Source organism: Manacus vitellinus, unplaced genomic scaffold (assembly GCF_001715985.3).
Source record: "Manacus vitellinus isolate BGI_N305 unplaced genomic scaffold, ASM171598v3 scaffold_15_pilon, whole genome shotgun sequence".
Classification (NCBI taxonomy): Eukaryota; Metazoa; Chordata; class Aves; order Passeriformes; family Pipridae; genus Manacus; species Manacus vitellinus.
Genome location: NW_021939122.1, coordinates 9181972 through 9195709, shown reverse-complemented (window position 1 = coordinate 9195709; position 13738 = coordinate 9181972).

The window sequence follows — 13738 nt, the reverse complement described above, 5'->3', positions numbered from 1 at the left end:
GTGTTTGGAGGATTTGAAAACTTAACTACAGCTGAAGAAAGAAAAAAGAAATGTCATAGTTCTGGTAGCAGCCCTAAAGTCAGAAAAAGAATTATTTGTGAAAATCATCAGTCTAATGAGCAGCTACAGTATCGAATTTGTGTTAGAATGCTAGTATTCCTAATCTGAAATTAAAATATACATCATGCTGTCAACTACTAATGCCAACGAATTCACATATAAGATGGAAACAAACATTTTCTCTTTATTTTATCACTTTATTATTCAAATTTAGAACATGTATGGATATCAAGCACACGACAAAAAAAGAAAACCTGTGAGATAACACCAGCAGGAGAGAAGAAAAAAGAAAGGTTATTTAATTTTATCTAATTTATCACATACATTGAGATTCTTTATAGCACAAGAGGGACCAAAAATTACACCAAAACACACAATCTAACAGTAAATTTCTGTTGGGATTAAGATCTGTATAGGAATATATGGGGGAAAATGGTGGCAATACAGTGAAAAACTACAACAATGGGCAACCCCACCAAAAAGATTGACTTTCTATAGTAGTTTCTCCCAAAATTCATGAAAGAGCTCCTTAGTCATGAGAGTCAGCATCCACAAAAATGCTCCCCAAAATTTCTCAGTAACAGCAATAGTCTACAGCCTTCCCATTTGCAGGAATGCTAGGAACCCCTTACAAACTATGAAATGAGAGGCTGCCTTATCGCTGAAGAAAGAACCAAGGAAAGCAACCACGGCCTTTTTAAAAAGCTCAGAGTAGAAACTAAATGAAAGCCCATCTAGGCAATCCAAAGAAGATCAAAGTCTTCTCAAGTGGTACAGAAATAATCCTGATGCTGGCAGTTGAAGCTCATGTGACATCAGGCATGAATTGTGACAGAGCATACGAATGCAAACTTACATATTTCTAAGCACTTTAATTTTATCCCTAGAGTATGATTTGTTTAAGGCGTCATCACACACTTTTATTTCAGGGGTCTTTCCAGGACCAATGAATGCTGCAGGGTGACTAAAATAACTCTCTATTATTTTTCCTGAAGACAGGGATCAGACATGATACATCTGGAAATCCAGATGCACAGTATATACACATCACTATTGTCCTAGTTAGGACAGCTGAGATCAGTTCATCATGGTGGGTGTAACCCAAAACTGTATTCTATAGCCTTCCATGTCATTTCCCAGAAACTAGACTATTGTTGTCAATAGACTATTCGCACCCTCTGCCCATAGAGCCTGACTCCTCAGGCTATAAACTAGGTGTTAAGAGGCCTGTGAGATAGAAGGATGTTTCTGTCCTCACACCCTTTGTGAACTCCCCGCCCTGAGGAGAGTACCAAGCATTCCTGCCTGAACTGGAGGATATATAATCTTGGAGTTTTGGAACATTTTTCAACCCACTCGTGGGATCCAGAGGACGGCTGCATCTCATCGCTCTCAACCAGACTTAGACCACCACTGGACTGCGATCACCAGTTCTGGCCAGACTGCAGCAGCTCTCCCACCAGCAGGTTCTTCCCCTCTCCCTTTACTTTGGACTCAAACAGGGCCCAAGGAACACCATTTTGTTCAGGCCCCAGGGTACTGGGTCATACATTTGGGTTTTTGTGGGTTGAGACCAATTGTTTGTTTGTATTATTGTACTTACTGTATTATTTTAATAAATTGTTATTCTGACTTATAATCTCTCCTTTGAGTTGGGTTCATTCCCCCTGCTGGTTAACTTTTAAACCAGGACAACTATTAAATTCCCAAATCTTACAAATTAAGGACTGAATCTATATAATATTCTAGTACTTCATTCTTTTTCAGAAGATAAATTGATTTTGGTCCACTTTACTATGTGACATCCTGTGAAAATGATGTTCAATCACAAGACAATCTATGTTCTGTAAAACACGATATCCCACAACAGTTCTCAAAAAAAAATTGCTGTGACATGTGCAGTCAGTTTTGGGTTTGGTGTTGGTTTGGGGTTTTTTTTTTGCTGAGCATTGGCTATTGTCTCCAGAAGCATATGTAAGCTGTGTAGTATTTTGGAATATGCACACTGTCCCAGTGTGCATAACATCACATTATTCTGTGCATCTGAAATAGCAAACAATGGCAGGGCTTCCCACTACATATGTCATTAGTAATAGTCTGTTATAAGTTGATAGGGCAATTAAGTGCAAATAAGTAGTCTTTATAGTGTGATTTTTTATTATTGTTTCTATTAATTCTGTATTTCTAATGTTTTAAAATTGAAAACTTAATGCTTTACATAGGTGTTCACAAACAATAGGAGTACTACATCCCTGGTTTCATTTAGATATCCAGCTTATTTATGGATAGCGGGATGGATTGGGACAATTTATTTTATAATCTGCTAGACTATCAGGAATTATTTATATCAGATATTTATCTACACCAAATAATTGGGACTGATGGAAGTATTTCCTCAGAAACACTTGGGGGAAAAAAATATTCCATTTTCAAAAGTGTGTGCTAAGGTAAATACATGGATGATAAATGATTCTATGGACTCTTCATTTTCTAAAGAAAACTACATCTTTTTATTGTGAAGTTGCTCAAGCATTTGCCTGAAATCACTGAATTCAGTCACACATAGGAGAGAGCTTCTTTCTGAGTTAGAAATAATAATAAAGTGTTGCTGCTGGTGTGTTCCATTTTTGAATTACAAGAAAGTGGAACTACCTGGCTAAAAGTGAAAACATTGTTTCAGTTAGATTTTCACATCTGTGATTATTCACATTATTGTTACATGTAATAGCAAAATCTCAAAAAGTTTTTTGTTCTATGGCAACTTTTAGTCTTCGTTCTCTTGCATTTTTTGCTCAATCTAACATGAATTTAAATTAATAAAGTTTACAAAATACCATATAATAAATTAATATATTCATGTATTCTGTGCTTTCTTTAGTGTTTTATCACTTTGCTCTGTAAGGACATAAAAGTTATTAGTAAATAGTTCTTTTGTTCAGCTCATAAATCCTGTAAAAAAATTGGTGTCCCATATGCTGCCTTCTATTCTTTCACTTAAAGTGAAAGAAAGTTACATCTCAGACATAATCATGCAGTCCTTTCATTCTTTATTGCACTACAACTCCTGGCTGTGGTCATACTGGCCTTGATACTGTTCATTTTGTTCTATAATCTTTTTCTACTGATACTTTTGAGACAATTTGACAGTCTTTCACACATATTTCATAAAGCAGAGTTTTAATGTAGAAACCTCCACAAGTCTGTTCTTACAGATGCAAATCCATTTTGGTTTTTCTCCTGTGGTTTGAAATTCTGAGTGCTTATCTTATAACTTGCTCATCTGTTGGCTGTACAGATTTTCTGGAAGAGTTCTTGTTTCTGAGATTTTTCCTATGATGTGGAATAAATCATTCCTTAATTATAGCAAATAAAATTCTGAATCACGTTGTGGGTTTTAGTGAATAAAACTTAATCTCATGCATTTTTCTATTTCAGCATTTAATATATTTATTAAATATATACTTTATAGAATATAATTAATTGATATTTCTTTCCTGGATTTTATGTAATAAGATTATAAACCATATCCTTATGTACTGCTTGGCAGCTACAGCTACTACTTAGTATCACCAGAAAAGCTGAAGTGATTATCTGTTTCTCCAGAAGACAGTATGTTCTGAAAATGTCCATGAAAAGTATATAAAAAAATATGGCTGTCTTCATGGTACAACTGGGTGGGGAATATCACAAATAGCAGAGCTTGGAAATTCATGGGGAAGGAAGCAGGGACTAAACGTACTTAGATGTAGGAAAATTATGTTTAGGAATTTACAGACCTTACTTAGCCTTGATCTCTTATTATATCTTTACCTGCACATCTATAGCAATATTGCAACAGTGAAAGAAGCCAACAATTTAGTTTTGTTTGTGGATTTCATGGAGCAAATCAGTCTTGGAGCTGTCTAAACCATAAAACTTCAGGAATAAAAGTTGAAATAAAAACAACTACAGCATTCAATCTAACATGAATTTAAATTAGTTTGATGACAACAAGTTTTTCAACTCTTCAGCTGGGGAAATAGCAGCATTTGCCTTCCTTTTCTACAGCTCTGTTGGAATCTGCTTTTGGCCAGATGATGCTCTGCTAAATAGACTCCATACACCAGTTTCCTATGTTAATTGTTTTAATACACCCACCAGATGGACACATCCAGTTAAGAGGCCCTGTTATAGCTGGATATCCTACATACACTTGTTCTCAGCACACATTTTTCAAGTACAATTTTTGATCATATGGTTGTACAAGTGAGAGAAATTCTTAGGAAGTTATTGAGTCTTCTTTAGAAACTTGTGGAGAAAGCATCTCTCTGCCTTTTCAGTACGTGAAATGAGTAAGAGACTTTTTTATTGTTATAATTTGGGAATGGAGGAGTGTTTCCAGAGAGCAAAAGAAAGAGGCATTCTGAGAAATGTGTAAACAAAAGGTTTTAAAAGTTTAAAGCTGTATTTATTTACCACATGTAACTCAATTACTAATAATCTGCTAAAAGATGTGATTCACCATCATGAATAGCTTGTCTTGGTTTACCAAGACAAGAACTAGAATTTTTACATATCATGTTTTTTTGATTAGGCTATACTAAAGTTGCTGTCCTTGGAGAATATTTTAATCTCACTAAAACTAAAGTTTGCATGGTTAAGTGAAGATCAGATTTGGCTCATTATAATTTTAACCTCAATGTTTGCAAGTGTCTTCAGGATCGTGAGCAGTCCAAGCTGAAACAAGTTCAGGCAAGCTAACTTAAAGCAGAAACTAGGGCTGGAAAAGAAAGAGGTAAAACCTAGGAACCAAGGCTGAACAGATGAAGGGCAAGATTAGGAACTAGCACTTAGGAGGAGGAGGAACTAGGACAAGGTCTAGAAAGCAGAAAATTGGATCAGGATTGTAGACAGAAACTAACACTCAAGAGCAAGAATCTAGAGCACAATTACAACTAAAAGGCATTAAGCCTCCCAGAGCATCCTGTCCCATCTCATATATATTGAGACAGGTTATACCAACCAGCTATCTCAGAGGTGAGGCCATTACCCTTTGGAAAACTAGTTACAGCCAGATGACTAAGAAAGATTGCCTGAACTGACATCTTGACTTTACAGCTTTCAATGACAGCTGAGCTAGCAGGATGTCTTGAGTGACACGACCATCTTCTTCATCAGCAGATACTAATGACTTCAACATTCTTTTTATCAGTAGTGAAGCAACATATGAGCAATAAACTGGAAAACAATTTTCCAGATGAGATGAGAAACTGGCAAACCCAGAGAAGTTTGAATCAAAGTGAACTGCAGTGATCTCTTAACGCAGAGAAATGCTGAGAAAACAAGATCAACCTCAAGCCTTTCTCTAAATGGGGAAGATTTTACTCTTGGTAGAAAACTAACTAGAAATCACACACCATTGCACATACTGTCCTGATGCAACATTACATCATACATCCTGAGTACTGGTCTGGTTTTCTTTTGCAAGGCTGGTGCTAATTTCCGTTTTGGAAGGTGCAGATAAACTGAAATATCTAAACTGCCAAGTTGTTCTATGCCCTAACGTAAGGCATGGCATTGCATATTCTATAACACTACAACTTCTGTCCCTTTTTTGCATTTCTAACAGTTATGAGTACCTGTTAGTAGCACTCTCCCATGAGTTTTTACCATCTAGGAACACATGTCCATACCTACACACTTCAGCTCAAGTTGTTTACCCTCTCTGCCTCAGTGCATCCATCAGTTGCAGTGAAGGAGTATGCTCATGGGGGTCCTAAAGCATTAGTTATTTATAAGGTTAATCTCTCCTAATGAAAACTGTACCAACCTTGAATCTAATGGGAAATTACATTCCTTTCTTATTCTCAGATACCTTCATACTTTTTTGTACCTCTACTATATCACCACATGTGGAATTCTATCTGGATCTTCTAGAAATTGCTCTGAAGATGTCTCAAAATGGTATCAAGTTAGACATTGGAAGAAATCTATCCAGTTTTATCCAATTTTGATCCATTTCATTGGCTCCCTACAAGGTTTCAAATGGATTTTAAAGGATTATTCTTAGACTAAAATCTAATAATCTATTGGTTTAATATAGTCAACAATTCTTAAATTTTGTGTCATCTTGAACCTTTAGCTAGCAGATCCTCTACTGCACTCCAGGTCTGACAAAGACAGCAGCACAATAGAGTTTCTCTGCATAGCCCCACAACTATGTCATTGCATTTAATCTTCTCTAATCGCTGTGCAAATGAGTCCCATTTCCATATTCATTCATCTCTGGAATTTTTGCTGAGATTATTAATATAGAGTGGTAGCTTTCAAAGAGTGGAGATAGAGATTGTAGGAGTCCAAGCCATATAGTACTAGGCTAACTCTGAAGTAGGAATTTACCATGGATAACCCTTCATATACCATCCTCAATCCCTTGATAAACTGCCTATTCTCTTTCTAGCTATTTCAAAAGGTGTATTGGAGACAGCAGGTGCCAGGTTGCCTTTTAATTGCACCCCATGGCTTTGGGTTTCACAGCCTAATGGCAGGAGATCAGTTACACTGTGCTGACATAGTTTAGCAACAAGCTAAATAAAGACATTTTTGTTTTTCTGGCTCCTTAATCCTTGTGAGAAGTGTTGGCTATTATTTTAGTTCTGTGCCCCACAAGGCTTTCCAAGTTTTCCAGTCCTGTACATTGTACCCATTCCTATTTACAGAATCAGGGCAGACTACTGGTGTGAACATGTTTGTTGGTTTGTAATGAAGTGTCTTTGTATTGGGGAAACTAAGCCTTTAATTAAAACCAGCTGGCACTATAAACTGTTTCATGCTCCATAATACTTGCCGTGGTTTTCAGTTAGAGATATGTAAAATCAGGGTTTTTCTTCATCCTAACTGAAAACTCTGTTGATGGTTTTCTGCTTAAAGGTGGAGTGCTCCATCCCACCCAAGAGATGAGTAAAACAACTACATTATAACATTTTTGTATCCCAAATGCTGCAGCATTTGCCTCACAGAGAGTTTTACAAAAGAACAAATAAACCATGTGACAGCCATCTTGTTACTGTTTCTGCATTTCCAATCAGCCAATTTCTTTGGGTTATAATAAATGTAAATACAGAGTCCAAAAATTTCAGCAAATATCATGCTTCTCAATAGCACGTGTATGGACAGTTGATAAGGGAGAGTGGTCAGATGAGCACAGTTCTGAGACATAAGAGATCAAGAAGAGAAGTACAACATCGCCATTAAAATAATATCTCCCATAAGCAAAATCCAGTCATAATTATTTTACATTTCAGTTATGAGTTAGCTTTGCTAATGCTATTTCATTATTTCCATTCTCATGAAATCTATTCCCCCAAATTAAGTGAGTTTGCCCACAACATTGTGTTTGTGAAACTGCAAATATGAACCTGTTAAGTATTTGCAGAAAGAGACTAGAGTGATTAATAAGGCAAAAGATTAGGAGCGAGGCCAATCTGGGTCCTAATCCCAGCTGAGCCACTTATGGTGTAACCTTGGAGAAGTTACTTGACCTTCATGTTTCTCAGCAAACTCTGCTGGAAATTGGATACCAGCTGGACCTCAGAGGATACCAGACACGTCTGCTGAACTCCTCCCAATTAGCAGTGTTAGAATAACAGTGAGCAGGCTTGCATTACTATTGTGGGGTATATGCACATAAATCAAGGGTTAATGACCTTCTTTCCCTTTCCTGAAAGGGCTAAACTGATCCTAAGAGGTGACCTACACACTACATGTCCTGTCCAATTGTTGGCTGTATCAAACATTAAAATAATGGTGCATATGAGGTAATTAAGATTTAAAAAGATTCCAACTCTTCCCTTCCACCCAGCATTCTTCTGCACTTCCAGCAAGGACATTTATCAGATTATCTGATTAGTATGATTAGATTTATAGGCCCAGACTCTGAGCTGACCGTATCCTTACTTGAGAATTTCAGCCTCGGTCAGCACATCCCCACCACTGTCCTTTAAAATTTTCAACTACAGGGAGTTCCCCACACTCCCTGTTCACATCTTTTCCTTGTAGTCCCTCTTGTTACTGTATTGCTATTTTAGCCTTGGGTTGGCCCACTCCTTTCCCTGTCTGCAATGCCAGCAGTTTCTCACACTATAAGCCTGTGTTACCAGTGAGGAGTGAGGGCAGCTCCAACCCAAAGTCCTGCTGTTGCCAGCACCACAAGAGCTGAGGAGCAGCACAGCCTGCACACGTGCCTTTGGCTTTGTGGCACACACCTCACCTCCCTCACCCAAGGGTACACTGGTGTTTGCAGTGAGGTGGAATACACTCCTCCTCTCACTGGCTGGTGGCACAAGATCTGGTCCCTCTTCATCACCTGTGCTACAGGCAGGTCTGTATTGAACACCAAACCTTGTAACAACCCTCCTGGTGACAGACTCCAGGGGCCATTGCTGTGGTGTCTTTCCAACTGATTCACTTTACCTTCCCAAGGCACCCAAGCATTTAGTGTAAACCACTGTCCAACACCCTTGACAGAGATGATGTAAAAAACTAAAGGCTGTATCATAAAGGCTGTGCTGAAAATGTCAGACTAAAGGACCACCCAACCCAGTATCTCTATCACTGTTTAAGTAAGTTCACAGAGAGGAGCACAGACCAGAGCAAGATGCTTCCTCAAAAAATCCCAACATCTAAGGATTTGTAGCTAACCACCAGCTAATGGTTGTATCCCTGCATGTTATAACTCCTAACAACTCTTTTAATCCATCAATTTCTCTAATTATTTATTTGAAGTCACCTATCTGGCAGATGATAACACACAGGGAGCAATCATTTTGTTTTCCTATGCTACATGTTATTATCATATTCTTTGCCTATCTGTCTTTATGTGGAAAAAATAATTGTCTATTTAATTATTCTTTATATTCAAACCATCCTATGTATTGATCCTTATCAGCACTCCAGTTTTCTTTGAGAGGGGAGAACTGAACTGCATCCAGTATTTAAGATGTGAGCACACCAAGAACATCTACATGCAAAACTATGTTATTTCTTTTTTTAGTATTTTCCTAATAATTCTTGAATTCTGTCTCCTTTTTCGTGGCTACATTGAGGTTACATTTTTATGTGCTTGCCTGTTCCTGAACAGTACCAACTAGTTCAGTCTCCATCACTATGTATTTAAAGCTGAGATTGGTTCTTGCCATGTGCATGACCTTGACCCATATCTACACAAATGTCATTGTCCATTTAATCACCTGATAATAGCATGAAACTTTTTTGCTATTCTTCAGAAGAACCTCCTGTCTTCACTAATTTCAGTTTTACTAAGTATCACCAGCAAACCTGACTTGGCAGCCTCAATTACTTTTTTTTAAGTAATTAATATGCTAAGTCTATAAACATACACTTACAAGCAAATAGATTTTTTCCAATAATAATGGTAAAAGTTCCCCAAAGATTAAAAATGCTTATGACATGCATTTACCTTCTTCAGTTCATTAATTTCTGCATGAAAATTTCAAATCCAGATTCCAAATCTTTAACAGGAAAGGCAGCAGAAAATGTTGTCTGAATAAGAAGTGCCAAAACTCTGTATTTTTTTGTTGTTTCCATCCTCAAACATTTCCCTTGCACTTTCACCACCTCTTATATCTTTTCCTATAAAATTACCTTCTTATTTTGTTACTTCCCATCTGCTCCTGTTTACATTTTTATCTTGGATTTTTCTCTTCCTTTCAGTGTCCTTTTTTTGTTTATTCTGTTTCATGAGTTTCTACCCTTTCTTTTTGCTTGTTTTGTAGGATCCTCTGCAGTTCTGTGTTTTTCCATTATTATGATTACAACCATTCCATCATTTAATGCTTATTATTTTTGTTGCCGTACTGAATCAATAAACATTCCTATAAGCCCTGATGGATCTGACAAAGAGCTGAACACTTGGCCTAAGTCAGTGACAAAACATAATAGGGGAAAATAGTGGGTGTGGAACTGCAATGTAACAGCAAAAGAGTTAAGGGGAGTAAGCTGAAACTTATGTCAGTCACTTGGCTCTGCTGACTGGAGATTGAGAGGCAATGTGGAACTTCAAGGAGTTGTTAGATTTTCCACCAGTATATAAGGGGGGAAAAAAAGTACTTGTAGAAAATTAGTTACTGAATAAATAAAAAAAATCATAGAAGAGATGCTTCAGAAGTGTAAGTCTTAGGGCAAAGCTAATATGCCAGTTTGGTGTCATTCCCACCTAGCCCCCACTTACTTTGACATAAATGGGGAAAAGGGACACACATGTTACTCCTTGGAGATATGTTCACAGCTGCCTTTAGGACATATTATTGAAATTGGATGTTGTCCCCTGATATTAAATCTGCCCTCAAACCTGGAAAACAGACTTTTTAATTACAACTAACATTATCTCCTTATCCTGGTTACAGAGCAGTCTGTAGTGCATTTCTCTGTCTGCCAGCTAAATTCTCCAGAACTCAGTCTTGCCTCCTTCTCTGAGTTTGATGGGACAGGAAGAGCAGAATTAAAGGAAGACACCAAGAAAATACAGCATACCAGCAATAGGTATATCAAGTGTTTGAGACTTGCCACATTCAGCTCTGAACATCTGATAAACCAAGGAACAGCTGAGGTAAGTATGCTAATTCTTGTAACAGCCCTGCAGGGAAAGAAGAAAAAGGGGTCTGAGGATGCTGATGTGACATATGGGGCAGCCAGGTTGAAGTTGCTTCCAGTTTCAGAAGCAGAGGGAGTAAGCATCCTTTTGGAAGGCTAAAAACCTACCTACAACACAACCTGTGGATAAAAGGTTCATCTCATTCCTCATCCAAGAAGGTAAAGTCAACCTTCTTCAAAGAATAAATTATTTTTATTATTATATATGTTTCTCTGAAGAGTAAATAATAGGAAACCTCAACCCATATAATGCAGAAGGACATCCTCTGCATCTCCACAGCAGTAACAGATTTTCTTACCTTGGATGGGGGAACCAGGTTTTCAAGTGCTTCAGTATTTGTACTCAAAATTAAAAACAAACAAACAAAAATAAAACAAACAAAACCCCCAAACAAATGGAAAAAACGAAGCCAAAACCAAAAAAGCCACCAGACCTCCTTGATGTACAGGAAAAATAAGTGCAACAAAATCCTACATTTGTTAAGGATTCCCTAATCCCTCTAAAGAGATCTGTGTATCCTGTCCAGAGCAGCAGAAGCACTAAAGATGGAAGATCAATATAAAATAGTCAGTTTTTCTGAGCAGTGATTTTGGCATTAAAAGCTCGGAAATGGCTGCAAGAAAATTAACCTCTATGCAGTGCTCTGTAACAAAGAAATTTAAAAAAAAATTGTCTGAGCATGCTACCTGAAAAATTACAAGAATATAACATTAAATATGAAAACAAATAAAATTCAAAGCAATCAAAGCAAACATGAATATTTTTCCTTCACAGCAGCAATGAGAAATCACATCTTGTGAGCATATAACTGATTTAGAACATAATTCTGCAGAAGCTTCCAAGAGTGTAGAAGAGACTCATGCAAGCAAAAGCTTGCATGAGTTGCATGTTCAGCAATGCGGGTAACAAACTCAGTGCACGATAATGAAGACTTTAAACTTGTTGGGCAGTAGAACAGGTTATTTTGGTATCCTTAACACCTATTCTATTTTGATGTGCTGCCAACAAGGGAGTTGCAACACCTTTCTGAAGCTGATTGTGATACCTACATTGCTTTCAGCTAAAGGAGGGTAATGTCCCTTTGTTTAAAAACAGCTGAAACAATGGAAAACCACCATCCCCAGAAGAGGTCTCTGGAGAAAATGGACAGGAATACTGTGGGGGGGTTTCCAAGGATCTGCTAAAGGTGGGAGTGGTGAAAGACCGGTTTATATAGCAAGACAATTGAGAGATTAAAAACAGAAGAAATACCCAAGGAGCACTCCAAGAGAACAGCAAAGTCATTACACAGGGCTGTTGCTGCAATTTTTCTGATACTTTATTTTTGCATAGTCTTCAAAAGAGAGACAGAAAAATAGCATGGTTGCTATGAAACTGCTTCCTGCTCTTTGGTTACTCTCTATCTACAGGATGCAAAAACAGGATGGCTCCAGAAAAAACCCAGCCACCTTCATCTCCACTGTCTTCTCCTGAAAGTGATAATACCCAAACTATAAGGAAGCTGTAGGAAAGAGTGAGGCTGTTTGCAAGAAAAAAACCCTTGAGTTGGTCTCCCTTAGCAGGGAGAAAACTATAGATGCTTGCAAAAAGAAGTCACTTAGGAATTATGGTCTGAAGAAATTAAAGTAAGAGCTGATTATTTCACAGAAAGAATTAACCAATTTCAAAGGTTTCCTGGAAAACAAAACTCATTCCATGAGGACATTGATTGCTGGAAAGCAACAGTAACCACCCAGCCATGCAGAAAAGTATCATCATCACTTACTGGTGGAAACAGCAACACAGACCATCAGGGTGGCCTATATTCTGTGGAACAATTTCTCCAGAAAAAAAAGAAAGTCAAAAAATAGCTTTGGCCAGCTTGAAACTTGCTAGACATTCTCAATGAATGGGATATATAGCTACACCAACCAGAAAATACCAGCATTTCTCTGCCCCGTAACACACAGATATCCAGAAGGTCAAGAGCAGACCTGTGCCATGACACAAGAGCCCATTTCTTTAAGTGCAATTCTATAAGTTGCCTTGCAAGACTTCAGGAGATGTAATACTACAGTTCAAATTAATAGTTTTGGAGAGAAACAAAATAAGAGAGATTAATTCATGAAACCTCCTGCTCTTTGTGTTTTTTGCAGTGCTGCAAAATATATTGTCAGAAGAGAAGAGTGCTCACCAGATTCTTTTTAAAGGCATCTGTCAGTCTGAGTGAGACAAGGTAGGAGTGGGAAAGGGAAGGCTCTCTCCAAACAGGTGGGCAATGGACAAACAAGATTTTACTCTGGCTAGATTCAGTAGAGATACTACAGATTAATTGACAGCAGACTAGTTTACTGCTGCATGTAGGTCTTGGATCTTTAACTGTCTACACAGTGTTTTCATATGTGTGTTTTCTATATATCTATATATACCTAAAGCTTTTTTCCTCCCATTGATAGAGGTTTAAGAACAAAAAGCTGAAAATGTGGTCAAAGCATTTAACTGTAAGTAGTTATCAAAAGTAAATAAATCAAAGATCATGGAGACACATTTGGCAAAGAGTAGGAGGAAACTATGAAGAATTTTGCTTGAAAGAGTGTAGTCATGCTGAAGAGCAAGTTCAGACTAGTTTGGAGAGACAGTAACAAGGAAATCACGTTCACCTGATTTATTCTGAACGAGGCCAGTGAGTGATTTCTCATTTTTCATGAAAGTGATAAGTGTTCTACTCTAACTGATCCCAGCAGAATTTTCACAGCGCAACTGCTTAATGCAGAGACCCAGAGATAAAATGCTGCAGGGATGTCCAGACATCACATAACCCGCGATATTCTGAGGGCTCATTCTGCCCTGACTGCGGCAGCAAACACAAATGATAGAGAGTAATAACACTCTGCTGACATGAGCACGATCATCTGTCTACGCTGTCCTCTCTCAGGAAGGAAGAAGGGGGACGGTGCAGGACACATCCGAGCCCTGTTGGGAGGGATTTCTCACCTCCCTGAACACTGCACGTTGCCAGTGTCATTCCTGTCAGAATTTTGCTTCCCT